This window comes from Cebus imitator, unplaced genomic scaffold (genome assembly GCF_001604975.1).
Source record: "Cebus imitator isolate Cc_AM_T3 unplaced genomic scaffold, Cebus_imitator-1.0 Scaffold105, whole genome shotgun sequence".
NCBI classification, from domain to species: Eukaryota; Metazoa; Chordata; class Mammalia; order Primates; family Cebidae; genus Cebus; species Cebus imitator.
Genome location: NW_016107420.1, coordinates 3,022,190 through 3,035,930, shown reverse-complemented (window position 1 = coordinate 3,035,930; position 13,741 = coordinate 3,022,190).

The following is a 13,741-nucleotide window of genomic DNA, read 5'->3' as shown; positions in this document are numbered from 1 at the left end:
AAAAAAAAAAAAAAAAAAAAAAAAAAAAAAAAAAAAAAAAAAAAAAAAAAAGTGTAAGGTTAGTCATGTATACGGATAACTGAAAACTCCTTCACAAATAAAAATACATCCCGTTAGTGAACATAACAGACCGCTTTTTCCCTTGTATTCATAGAGACTAAACCAAGAAAAAAGTATTCAAAGAAATACAGGTCAAAAAGTGTGGAGGGACCCTTCTTAGTTGTGAGACCATGAATCCAAATCCCTAAGTCTCAAAGTTTTGTTGAGGTGTGGATGGCATGGAGAGATTTTCTCTGATGTTTTCAGAAGATTCAAACAACAAAAATCTTTCTTTACCTGGTGAATATGTATGATAGCATAACAATCTACTGTTATAACATCAACCCTCTTGGATGGGAAGGCTTGTATACAACAGAAAACATGCATTGGAAATAACAATTGAATGCAATTCCTTTATAATGTTTAAATGGCCCACCACTGAAGCTTTAATCATTTTCCCAGGAATATGGAATCAAACACTGGTTATAAACTAGTTTAAACAATTTCAGTATTAGCTGGTTTAACACGGAAGTATTTTTTTGAGATTTAATTAATTTATTGTTTTACTTGGGTTAGTAACTTTATACAAGGAAATCTGGTTATTTATGTGCTTTATAATAACAACATGATAACTACAATTTGATTGGTAGCATATAATTAGACATTAGAGTTTTAGAAATCCCACATAGTTTTGCAATATATATTAGTATTATTCACAAAAAATATATCATGGAAAAGATTAAACATTATTTGGGCAATCCCATGTACCCAAACATGTCACCTAATCCTCTTTATCTCTTTTCTGGATGTTTTCAGGGATTCTGTGATCCCTCCAGAAAGCCAGGCATTAGGAAAGGCAATTTTGGAACTGAAGTTTAATTTTGGAATGCCAGATTACAATAAATTATTTATTTTACCACTATGATGACTCTGAAATATTAAAGAAGCAAAAACCTTTTATAAGCTTTTAAAAAAATTACTGTTCTTACACACCTTACATGTAAAACTGTTTCTAATAGTCTTAATTGCATGTTACAATGATGACTCAGCAATTTTACCTGTAACATAAAACCTGGTAAGTTATGTTCTGATAAGGTTTGACTGTTTCCAGCATAGCTAGGGGGTGGCCAACTCAACACGTCCCCAGACCTCACATAGCAGCAAGGCAGGCAAGTTAAACAATTTTCAAATTCCAAAGAAGCAGTTTATGACCTTAAAGTATTTGGCAAACCTAATATTAGAACATAATTTAGTCCACCTGTTTGTATTTTGAAGACATTTGTATTTTACCAATAATCTTGAAAACCATCTTTCATTTCCCAAAGATTGCTAAAGTCACATGAACTAAAAGGCATAGACTTTCTACTTTTCTAACAAAATATTTGATTCAAGCTATTATTTTTGAACTAATTAATTAAAATTTTCAAAGAAGATATACATTGACTTTCACTTTATATTTAACCAGTTTACACAGAGAGAAAGAGGCCAGAGACTGACTGGTAATAAATTCTTACCCTTTTGTTGGCATGCCAGGTTTCTGGGTTCTCTCTCCCTGAGCAACCCTGGTGACCCTGCTTGACTGTATACAAACAGACACACTGCCATGAATTAAGAATTTTCATAGTTGTTTACAAATTTTGGAGAAACTAGGAAAGGAGCAAAATATGACTCAAATTCTATTTGTGAGATTATACTCAACACACGTACAGTATCAGGAGGCCTAAAATTCAAACAATTAGTTTAATGATAAAAAGCAGGTGTGATTCACTAATTCCTGCAGTCCCAAAAAAGGTAGCTTAGAAATTACAGATAAATGGAACTAACAATGACTTACTAGAAGTACATAGGAACACAAAACTGAATAAAAGCCTTCCACTAGGAGCTAAAGACTCATGCTTAACTGTATGTATAGATATATACAGGGCGACACTTACTTATATATATAACTTAACTATATGTACATATATACAGAGTCTCCCCCTGTCACCAGACTGGAGTGCAGTGGTGCAATCTTAGCTCACTGCAACCTCTGCCTCCCAGATTCAAGTGATTCTCCTGCCTCAGCCTCTTGAGTAGCTGAAACTATAGGCACACAACACCACACCCAGATAATTTTTGTATTATTAGTAAAGATGAGGTTTCACCATGTTGGCCAGGATGATCTCGATCTTCCTGACCCCATGATCCTCCCACTTTGGTCTCCCAAAGTGCTGGGATTACAGGCGTGAGCCACCATGCCCAGCCCACGCTTAACCATATTAAAAAAAGAATTGCCAAACAGTTGATACATTTTTACAATACTTCTTACTTTAATCATGACTAAGAACTTTAAATATGAAAATGTTAATGAGCCAAATGTCTCCAAGCCTCTATCAGGTTTTAAAGAATATTTTATTTTTTAAACTTATACACATCTTTCTCCTCTACTTAATGATTCCTCACTACATTGTTTCATAAATAACCTTTACAAATCTGGAATTTGAACTAACATTTAGATAACTTCTGAATTAGACAAAATTATTCCTTATTTCACTAATAACATAGGCCTGTCTAGCACATTTTGTATACAGAATTGCATGTTAACTAAAATTTTTATCATTAGTAACACAAAACTTCAGTTAAACCCTAAAAAGCAAGAAATCCTGAACTATCAGATATGAGCATTTATAGATAAGAACAATTCCACTATTTTAGAAACATATTTATCCACAACAGAACTCTTTTTAATTGGAAATGATCCAGATATAAAACAAGCATTCAAAATAACTCTAAGATTTTAATTTACACAAAAGGTTAACCTAAAACAATTATCCTATTCACTGTCTTTAATTTTTTACTTTTTACAAAGGAGACATGAAACATCAATCAACATATGCAAAACCAACACTGGTTTGGTCCTGGAAAGGTGGGACAACTCAAGGTGAGGAGAGGGCTTGGAGGTTCTCAGATCACAGGAAGAGACAAATGGTTGCATTCTTTTGAGTTTTATTAGCCTTTCTAAAGGAAGCGATCACAATCAGATATGCATTTATCTCAGCGAGACTTTGAGTAGAATGGGAGGCAGGCTCACCCCAAGCAGCTCCCAGCTTGAATCAACACTGACATTTAAAAATATATAGCAAAGACAAACATAAAATTCAGACAAAATGTATGCTGACAATTCTGAATGCCTATGTTTATTCCACCAATAGTTTTAAGCTAGCTTGTTTAGTAAAGTTATACTTAGGTCATGTGAACTTGAAAATTGCTTAGACTTATTTACTTAATTTATGAGTGCTCTTTTACTTATAAGCCCATTGGTACATACAACATATAACAATAACTATACATACAAATAAACACATCTAGACATGTATACTCACACATAAACAAAGATCCAATAGCTTGGAACTTTAGCCTTGAGATTGCAATAAAAGCTTGCTGGTTTTGAGGGACTGTGTTAGGGGAACTTCCAGGGTTGACTAGGGGCTTTGTTCCCAGTGCCAGGAGTTTTCCACTTCTGGCCAGCTAGGGGCTTTGTTTCCAGCGCAGGAATTTTCCTGCCTCTGGCTCCTGAAGGCAGATGCTCAGTGACCCAAGGTTTTAAAACCGTAAACAATTCAGAAAAGGATTCAAAGATAAACTGATCCAGAGAAAGTTTGCAAAAAACCATCTCATTGGAGGAGAACAAGAAAGGGGAGGGAATAACTCAGGGGTATAACATACAGCTGCCGAAGCCCGCAGCGGCAGCCCCTCTGAGTCCCCTTCCACAATGTGGAAGCTGTCCTTTCTCTTTGCCTAATAAACTGCACTACCCACACTCTTTGGGTCCATGAGTTCTATCTGAGCTGTAACCCTCACTGCAACACTGAAGCCCTCTTCACCATTCTTTGAGTTTGGAGAGGCTAAGAACCTGAGTTCCAGAAAATCCAGTTGCATCTAATCCAGTTACAATTTTACTTTGCCCCAATAGATAATCCAAGGCAGTCTGTGAAATAAAATATAGGGTAAATCAGTCTCCACGGTTGTTTGATTTTTAAAGGCTAAACCTCCCTAGACTTTAAGGAGCACTGGGCCCAAACAGTGCCAAAGGAGGGTGTCAAACATTAACCAGGGCCCCTGCTTACAACAGCATCACAAAAGCCTGTATACATACAATGCCATCCCACTTTCCCATTAGATAGTAAACCCCAGATTCTAAACAATTTTGGGGCCAAGCAGCATTGCAACTGCAAGAGAAAATTCTAAGGAGAATTTAATAATAGACCTCAGAATCTCTGCCAAGGGTATTCCCTTTGGGAAGATTGAGGTCTACAGAACCAATAAAACATCTTCCTGTGGTTTCAATTTTAGAGTTCCAGATGCCTCTGGCCTTACTTAGGTGGACACCATGTCACTTTGCATGCATGCCTTCCAGAGCCTGCTATGAGGTTTCCATTGGTACCTGGGTGTAATCCCTGACTTTTAGTATGGATGGGTTTCTTCGCCCTTTGCCAGTTGAATAGGGGAAGGGAATAATTTGGCATAAGAAAAGAAGGTTTAAGTTGCCTGAAATGTATGAGTTTTCTCTGAGCTGTGCCACAAATAGGGATCAGGGATCACCTGTGGAAAAGGTAAAAAAAAAAAAAAAAAAAAAAAAAAGTCCTTTCCCCTTTTGGGCAGGGCAATTATTTCGATACATTTCTAGGCCTTTAGGCAGTACCCGGGAGTGACCCCAGCCAATTGCCCTCAATTTCTAAGAAGCTGGTAGGAAGCAGCTGCTGAAAGACTGAAGAAGAAAGAAAGGGGGAAAAATTGAAAAAGACTCAGTTTCCTTAAGTGAACCAGGTGGTGGCAGTCAGACTTCTTCACAAGGAAGCCCCTCAGTTTCATTAGCCACAGCCAGAAACCTGCAGTTGCTGTCATGTTTAGGCACTGCCCGCTAAGGGTCTTGGGTGGGAAAGGAAAAGAGATTTTCTATATGAAGCAGAAAGGAAAAGGTAAAAGAAGAATAAATCCTAATTTTTGGGCTTACCTTTTCCTTCTGGCTAGCTCACCAAAATATGTTAATGGCGGAGGGTGTCTAGGTTCTTTGGCATGTTGAACAAAGAATTGGGAAAACTGCACAAATAAAGCAAGGAAGGAATGAAGGGATTTGTGAAAAATGAAGGTACACTCCATAGTGTGGGAGTGGGCCTGAGCATAGAGGCTCAAAAGCCCCATTACAGGATTTTTTGGAGTTTAAATACCCCATAGAAGATTTATTGGTTACTATGGGTATGCCCTAGGTAAAAGGAGAGGATAATGTTCCAAAGTCATTTACTTGGCCTACACCCTATGGAGAAGATATTTCCTGTCATAGGTGAAGTGCGAATTGACCTTATGTTCCCTGCCTTCAAATCCTATTTTCTCTCCTTACCCACACATCATTTCAATCCAAATTATGCAGAGCAAATATCAGAATGAGGATGTGGATTTCCTATCAAAGACAATACTCCCAGGGCATCTAATACTAAATTGAGAAGAAAGGTGAAGAGAATCTAAGGAGGTATATTGCAAAAAATAAACTCAAATAGATTTAACACATCTTAAAACATGCATTAGTGTCTTTACTAAACATATTCTATGAAAGAAGGTAAGTCAGTTCTAAGACACTACTGGTGCTTAAGACAAAACTTTTGCTTTGGCCCTTGCAAATATCTATCTGCAGGTAATGAATTGAAAAAAAAAAAAAAAAAACCTAAGCAAAAAAAAAAAAAAAAAAAAAAAAAAAAAAAGGCACAGCCTACAGTGGAGACATATTCTCCTAGGCCTATTTCAGATGTGGCTGAATAGGATAAGGGACATTGCAGAATCTCTCAGTGGGTTGAACTAAAAAACAATGAATAATAAACAAGATGATAGCTCCTTCCGGGAAGTGAAACCAAGACTTCCAAATGAAACATGAGTAATGGCCTCTTTCAGTGTCTGCCCAGCAGGATTTTATAGCTGTTTTGGAATAGTTGATGATATATTAAATATGTTTATCATTTTTCAGTGTTATGAATGGAGATAATTATTATAGATTTTTACTTTTGCTGTTCTGCTATCATATCATGGATATACATTGAAGTCAGACAGTCAAAAATTTTTTTGACTTTTTTGAAAGATTATATTCTGACTATATCACTGGATGCAGTGATTGGATGGAATTATAAATATGCTTTGACCCCAAAAAATTCTACAGATAGTTAATAAACTGAAAAAGATGCACAGACAACAGGAAGAACATATTCTCCTAAGCCTACTTTATATTTGGCCAAATAGGATCAGGGAAATGAAAGAATCCCTCAGAAAGTTAAATAGCTTGTGAACATATCAAATATTTTTGATGAGTTAGAAAAAGGAAGAAAGGGGAAATCTGGTAATTAAAAGAACCGATTGAAGCAGACGTTAATACATACTAAAGATTTCATCTGCTGTTACTTTTCTATATTATCCAGAAACCTTCCTTTAATGTGAGGTCATGTGTTGCTCTGGCCAAAGGGCTGTGAAGAAAGATGATGTGCTCTTCACAGCCTAGTCAATGAAAACCTTATTAATAATTTTCTAATCTTTTCACCCTGCTTCACTGACTGATTGCGAAAGCCTTATAGTTTAGTCAGTGAAGCAAAAAAATAACAGAGATTTTGTTAGCTTGGGCTCTTGAAAGTCTGTATGGAGCAAAGCTCTTTAATGACCCATGTTAACTGACTATGAAGCATGAACAAAAAGTGGAAAGAAGTTTCTTGTTTTGTTCTGTTTCTAAACCACAGTGAAATTGGGGTCATTTGTTACTTCAGTCACTTCTGATTCTACAGGGAATAATTTGAACATCCCGGAAACTATAAAATGGCTTTCTTTTGTTCTTTCCAGGACACCAATTAAGTTTTAAATTGTTCCAACATTCCAGAAAGAGATCTGAACCAAATGGTATGCAATCTCTAGTAAACTTCAATCTAAATCACAAAACTTATTTTTGTACCGTTAAAAAGAATCAGACAACTTATCTAAATTATACATTGGTTTATAACGCATTGAACTATCAAAAGTTTTAAAAGCCTATTAGATGAGAACTGAGAGAATTAAAGGCAATTTCACCTTAAGCTAAAATATTGCTTGCGAAAATATCTCTCTTTCAGTGATAGGCTAATATATTGCCTGATTTCAGAGTATGAATGGTGTCATGAGGTCAATCAAATATCCTAGTTTTTTTTTTTTGTCCCCAGAAATTGCCTCCATAGTTCTTCCCATAGGCCTCAAGAACTTCGATTTATTGGTGAGATGAATCTAGCAGCCAAAATCATAATTAATTTTGAATGATAAATTTAGTTGACTTTTAATATTAGAAATGGAGAGTAAGAATTAGAGACAGGTGTCAGGGACATGAGTTAGATGTGTTATAATACAATACACTTTGTATTAAATTATTGGAATTGTTATTATTTCAGCAAGCATATTTTTTCTTAATTTGCTTCAGTGAATAAGAGAGGCACAAATCAATCTTTGTAGCAAAGAAAGTCAAATGATCTGGATAAATAGTGATGTGTTCAATAGCAGAGTTCAATTAACTCACAATCAGTTTAAAATATCTATTAGAGAAACAAATTTGGGTACAATAATTACAAATTTGTAGTGCTTAGTTAATGTGACATTATCTTATTCTGAGTGAGCGTATGTAATTAAATTGAGCCAAAATAAAGTTTTTTAAAAAATACTGATTTTTAACATGTGAAGATTGTGTTACATGTGTCACAGGTTTTGTTGCACAGATAATTAAATCACCCAGGTAGTAAGATTAGTATCCAATAGTTACAATTTCTGGTCCTCTATCTCCTCCCTCCCCTCCCCATTCAAGTGGACCCCAGTGTCTATTGTTTCCTTCTTTGTGTTCATAAGTTCTTATCATTTAAGTCACACTTATAAGTGGAAACATGCAATATTTGGATTTCTGTTCTTGTGTTAGTTTGCTAAGGAATAGAGCCTTCAGCTCCATCCATGTTTTCACAAAAGACATTATCTAATTCTTTTTTATGGCTCTATGGTATTCCGTGCTCTATTATATACCATATTTTCTTTATCTAATCTGTCATTGATGGGCACTTACGTTGATTTCCATATTTTTGCTATTGTGTACAGTGCTGCAATAAACATTACTGTGCATGTGACTTTATGGTTGAATGCCTTATATACCTCTGGGTATATGCTCAGTAATGGGATTGCTGGGTCAAATGATATTTCTGCTTTTAGCTCTTTGAGGAATTGCATACAGCTTTCCACAATGGTTGAACTAATTTACGTTCCCACCAAGAGTGTCTAAGTGTTCCCTTTTGCCACAACTTCACCAGCAACTGTTATTATTTAATTTTTTAATAATAGTCATTCTGACTGGTGTGAGATGGTACCTCATTGTTGTTTTCATTTGCATTTCTCTAATGATCGGTGATGCTGAGTTTTTTGTCATATGCTTGTTGGCTGCATGTATATATTCTTTTGAAAAGCCTATGTTATGTAGTTTGCCCACTTTTCAATGGGGTTGTTTATCTCTTGTAAATTTGTGTAAGTTACTTGTAGATGCTGGATATTAGACCTTTTTCAGATGTATAGTTTGCAAATATCTTCTCCCATTCTGTAGGCTGTTTGTTTACTCTGTTGATAGTTTATTTTGCTGTACAGAAGACCTTACTTTTAATTAGATTTCATTGATCAATTTTTGGTTTTGTTGCAATTTCTTTTGGTGTCTTCGTTATGAAATATTTGCCAATTCATAAGTCCCAGATGAGATTGCCTACCTTGTCTTCCAGGGGTTTTATGGTTTTTGGTTTTAAATTAAGTCTTTGATTCATTTTGGGTTGCTTTTGGGTATGGTGTGTGAAGGAAAAACAAATATTGAGGCCTCCAAATCATTATGTTAAGTGGAAACGTCAAGCTGGAAACTGCTTAGGGATAACCTGCCTCCAATTCTATTCGAGGTCACCCCTCTGCTTACTGAAGTAAATGTGTATCTGATTGCCTCATTTGGAGAGGTTCATCAGAAACTCAAAATAATGCAACCATTTGCCTCTTATCTACCTATGACCTGGAGCCTACACCCTTCTTCAAATTCTCCTGCCTTCATCTTGAAATGCTTTACTTTTCCAGACTGAACCAATGTACATCTTACACGTATTGATTGATTTCTCATGTTTCCCTAAAATGTACAAAATCAAACTATGTCCCAACCACCTTGGGCACATGTTGTCAAAACTTCCTGAGGCGGTGTCATGTGGATGCAACCTCAACCTTGGCAAAATAAACTTTCTAAATTAGCTAAGACCTGTTTCAGATTTGGGGTTCACATTTTGATAACCACAGAGGGATTCTGAGTAAAGATTCCCCTGAATTTTGGTTAATTTCCTATTGGTGCTTGGTATCAGCATGAGCTAACTTTATGACTCAAACAAACAGGACAATTTGCTGAAGTCTAGAAGCACCATCTACAGAAAATCTCTGATTTTCCAAAATTTGGTCAAGATCTAAAGTTTATTTTTCTGTACAACTCTTTTATTTGAATTTTATTTGCTTCTAACAAGGGAGGCAGGTAACTTTAAGAAATTTGAGCTTGCTCCCAAGCCGGAAAGAAGAGTTTGAGGTTTTTTTGTTGCTGCTGTTTTTTCCTGCTTCTAGGATGTTAGAAAACTGTCTTCAGCCTGAGATTCATCCCTAGGTAAAGAGCTGAAATAGGGTTTTCTTGGCTAAAGTTTAACAACCAGCTGGTTTTATTTTCTCATTATTATTTGGGTACTCTCTGATTATATTGTTGGGATTTTTTGTTATTGTTATTTGTTCCAGTCTTTCTCCAATCAAATTTGACCAAGTCTACCTGACTTTGTTAAATCTGAGTTATAATTCTAAACTATGGACAGCAAAGTCCATCTAACTTAGATATATTCCTCGTAGCTTCAGAAGAGAAAGAGAGAAAATAAAGAAAACTCAAGTACATGGCTTCTGTGTTTGCTTCTTGTCCTAAAAAATGTTCTTTCATTTACTTTTCTTTCACCCTATGCCTTCTTCCCACTTTGCTATCTGCAGTACCAAAAATTCTAGAGATTTCTAATGACATGAACCTCTTTGAAGAACAAGGGTGCCAGTCACCCCTTTTGGGCTGTTCTGTTTTCTTTGTGGAGATTCAGGAGTCATGGGAAGATTCTTCTTAGGTATAAAGCTCCCTTTTTTGGATTGCATGACCTGACCCTGTTGGATTTGGAGGTGCCAGAGAAGACCTGGTGCTGTGACAGGATTTGACCTTTTTGTGATTAATGGCGGATGAGAGCTACAATCTGGGGGTGGCTGAGCACAACTTATAAGAAGTTGTGTTGACTATTGTTTTTCTTCTCTCTTAGGAAGTTGTTCTTTAAGGATCCTAATTCTAGCTCGGACATACACTCTAAGGGGTCTTCTTAATTGCTTTTACTCTTAAAATTAATCTTGACTTGGCTTGCCTGTGCATATTTGTGTGAAGAACTGTTGTTTTCATAGTTAAATGAGAGACTGAGTTTTCTCAGCTTCCAATAGAAAGGGCATTCGCTTCTCCCAGTGAAAATGTGCCCCTGGGTGACCAGGGACCTCAAGGGAGTATTGGGGGATTGACCCTTATGATGTTAGCAGCCCTGCAGGGAAATCTCCAACAAAAATTAATTTGGAAAAAAGGCTCATCTAGTAAATACATATAAGGGCTGAATCATCCAGCGTTTTGAATTCTCTTAGAAGTCATGGACCTCTAGAGAGAGAAACTGAGATAAGTTAAGAGGATGTGGAAATGGCTCACTGGCAACACACTGAGGAGTCCTGCCCACAAGCAACACACATTGATCCACCACATAAAAACCCTAGGCAACATCTCAGTTCCTTGTTTTAAGAAAAAAATGTGAAAAATACTTAATTTAATCATGAGGAGAAAACAAGGAGAATGACCCCCTTTCAACCACTCTGTGGATTTTATGGCACCTCTACTTGCCAGAGTTCATGTACAACGGAAGTAATCTGGTCTCTGTGTACATTTACCTTAATGAAAAAGCACCCTACAGTTGACCTGCAAACTAAAGCGTTCCTAAATTCTTTATTTTTCTGTTTATCTTTTGTAGCTGCTTTAAATCAGCTATTATTTTTCCACTCAGATAAAAACCACTTTTTGTATCACATAGGTTCTTATTGCAAGCCAATGAATTTGTATTTATCTCATGACTAAAGTTCTGAAGTAAAAGCTCTAGGATTGGCCAGCCATGGTGGCTCATGCTTGTAATCTGAGCACTTAGGGAGGCTGAGGAGTTCAAGATCAGCCTGACCAACATGGAGAAACCTTGTCCATACTAAAAATACAAAATTAGCCAGGTATTGGTGGTGCATGTCTGTAATCTCAGCTACTCAGGAGGCTGAAGCAGGAGAATCACTGGAATCTAGGAGGTGGAGGTTGCAGTGAGCCTAAATCATGCCATTACACTTCAGCCTGGACAGCAAGAGCAAAATTCTTTCTAAAAGAAAAAAAAAAAAAAAAAAACTATTGGATCATTGTGGATGTGTGTGAGTGTGTGTGTGTGTGTGTGTGTGTGTGTGTGTATTTGTGTATATATACATTTAAAAGGCCTTTATAATTTCTATAATTTTATGCTTAATTTACAATTAAATCCATCACAATTGGCTTAAGAAAATAAAAACATTTCAATCAAATACTTTATCAGGAAAAAAAGATGAGCCAAATGCTTTTTCATGTTTATGTAACTTAAATAAAATCTTTAATAAATAAGCTAGCTTTAAAATTATTGGTAAAATAATATTAAAAATATTTTAAGAATTGCCAGCATACCCTTTGTTTGCATTTATTAATTAAGCAATTATATACTTATCCTTGCCAAATACTATATTGTGTCAAAATTTGGCATAGGAGTAACAAAACTACAAACTCAGCCCCAAACAGAATGATCTTTGCTTGTGTAATCTTTAATAAGTAAGATATTGATATTTGTTTAATAAAAATAGCTACATCTTGAATTTAGTTTGATTAACTTGTAATCTTGTGGCTTTAGGCAGTCTAGCACACAGGCAGTAAGGTTTGTTTGAAAAGCAACTGTTATTATATTTGTTTCAAAGCTAAACTATAAACTAAGTTCTTCTCAAATTTTTTTCGGCCTAAGCCCAGGAATGAACAAGAACTGCTTGGAAGTAGAAGCAAGATGAAGTCAGTTTGTTCGATCATTTTACTGTCTCAGTTTTAATTTTGCAATGGTGATTCCATAATCTTTTTTTTTTTTTTTTTTTGAGATAAAGTCTTACTCTGTCACCCAGGCTGGAGTGTAGTGGCATGATCTCAGCTCACTACAACCTCTGGCTCCTGGATTCAAGCATTCTCCTGCTTCAGCCTCCTGAGTAGCTGGGATTACAGACCTATGCCAACATGCCTGGCTGATTTTTGTATTCTTAGTAAAGACATGATATCACCATGTTGGCCAGGCTGGTCTTGAACTCCTGATCTCAAGTGATTCAGCTGCCTTGAGATCCCAAAATGCTGGGATTACAGGCATGAGCCACTGGGCCCAGCTGGTTCCATAATGTTAAATGACAAATATTGTGGTTTTCATAAATCACCTAGGTTAATGATTAAAATAAAATAATTAAGTAAATGTAATGGGACAAATATATGTAGATAAACATCATAATTTAGAATCTAAAGTTATATTAAATTAAATAATAAATATTTCATTATTTGGGTATGTTTAAATAAAAATATATTCATAGGAAAACATTCTTTCCAAAAAAGTGTCTCTTTTATAAAAGGTTAATAATTTTTGTCTAATTCAAAGCTTATTTAAAGGTTATGTATAAAGCAAGGTAAAATGAGCAAGGAAGTAAGAGAGATGTAAAGAAAGTTATAGAAATACAGAGGGTTTTTTGGTAAGAAACCTTAAACAGAAGTTATTTTGTATTAGAAAGAATTTTGTATGGTAGATTTTGTCCTAGAATAAATGGTTGTTTAAGAAAGAAGGATGTTCAGGGCAAACAAGAAAGTTCAAATATGTTATGAGTGGTCTGTGTAAATCACAATAAGAGAATTTACATAAAAAAAAGCTTTCATACAATCATATTGTCTATTAATTAGAGGGAAATTATAATGTTCTTTCTAGAGATTGGGCTTGATGTAAAAGAAAAACGTGTATACTAAATATTTGGTTAGAACAATGAAATTGTCTTAAGGGATTGATACAATCTTAACAAATTATGATACATTTTAATTTTTTTAATCCAAAGTTTAACTTTTATTACAGCCCATTATTTTCATTTTTCTCTCCCATTTTAAGGGTCTGGAAATAGTGATGCTCTCTATTAATTCATTTTCAGCTCATATAAGTTTTTTTTCTTGAGCTCTCTTTGTTGTGGCCTGATGCTAACAATGTTTTCTCAAAGAGCTAAAGGGAATGTTTTCTTCCAACATAATATTCTGTGTAGTGCAGGAGGTCTTTTTTTTTGTCTTTTGGTAACTAGCATAACAGATTTTATGAATTAGGAAATGAAAATTATAGGAACAATTTCTATGCCATTATTATGAAGTTTTTGTTTGATTAGGATAAAAACTTAGAAAAAAATTTCTTAAGGTTATTACATTCTGTATATGCTTTTAAAGTACTTGTGACCTTGAGTTACAGGAATTTGACTTCTGTGTCTAAAGGGACACCAAGTCCTGCTAAATCTTGAA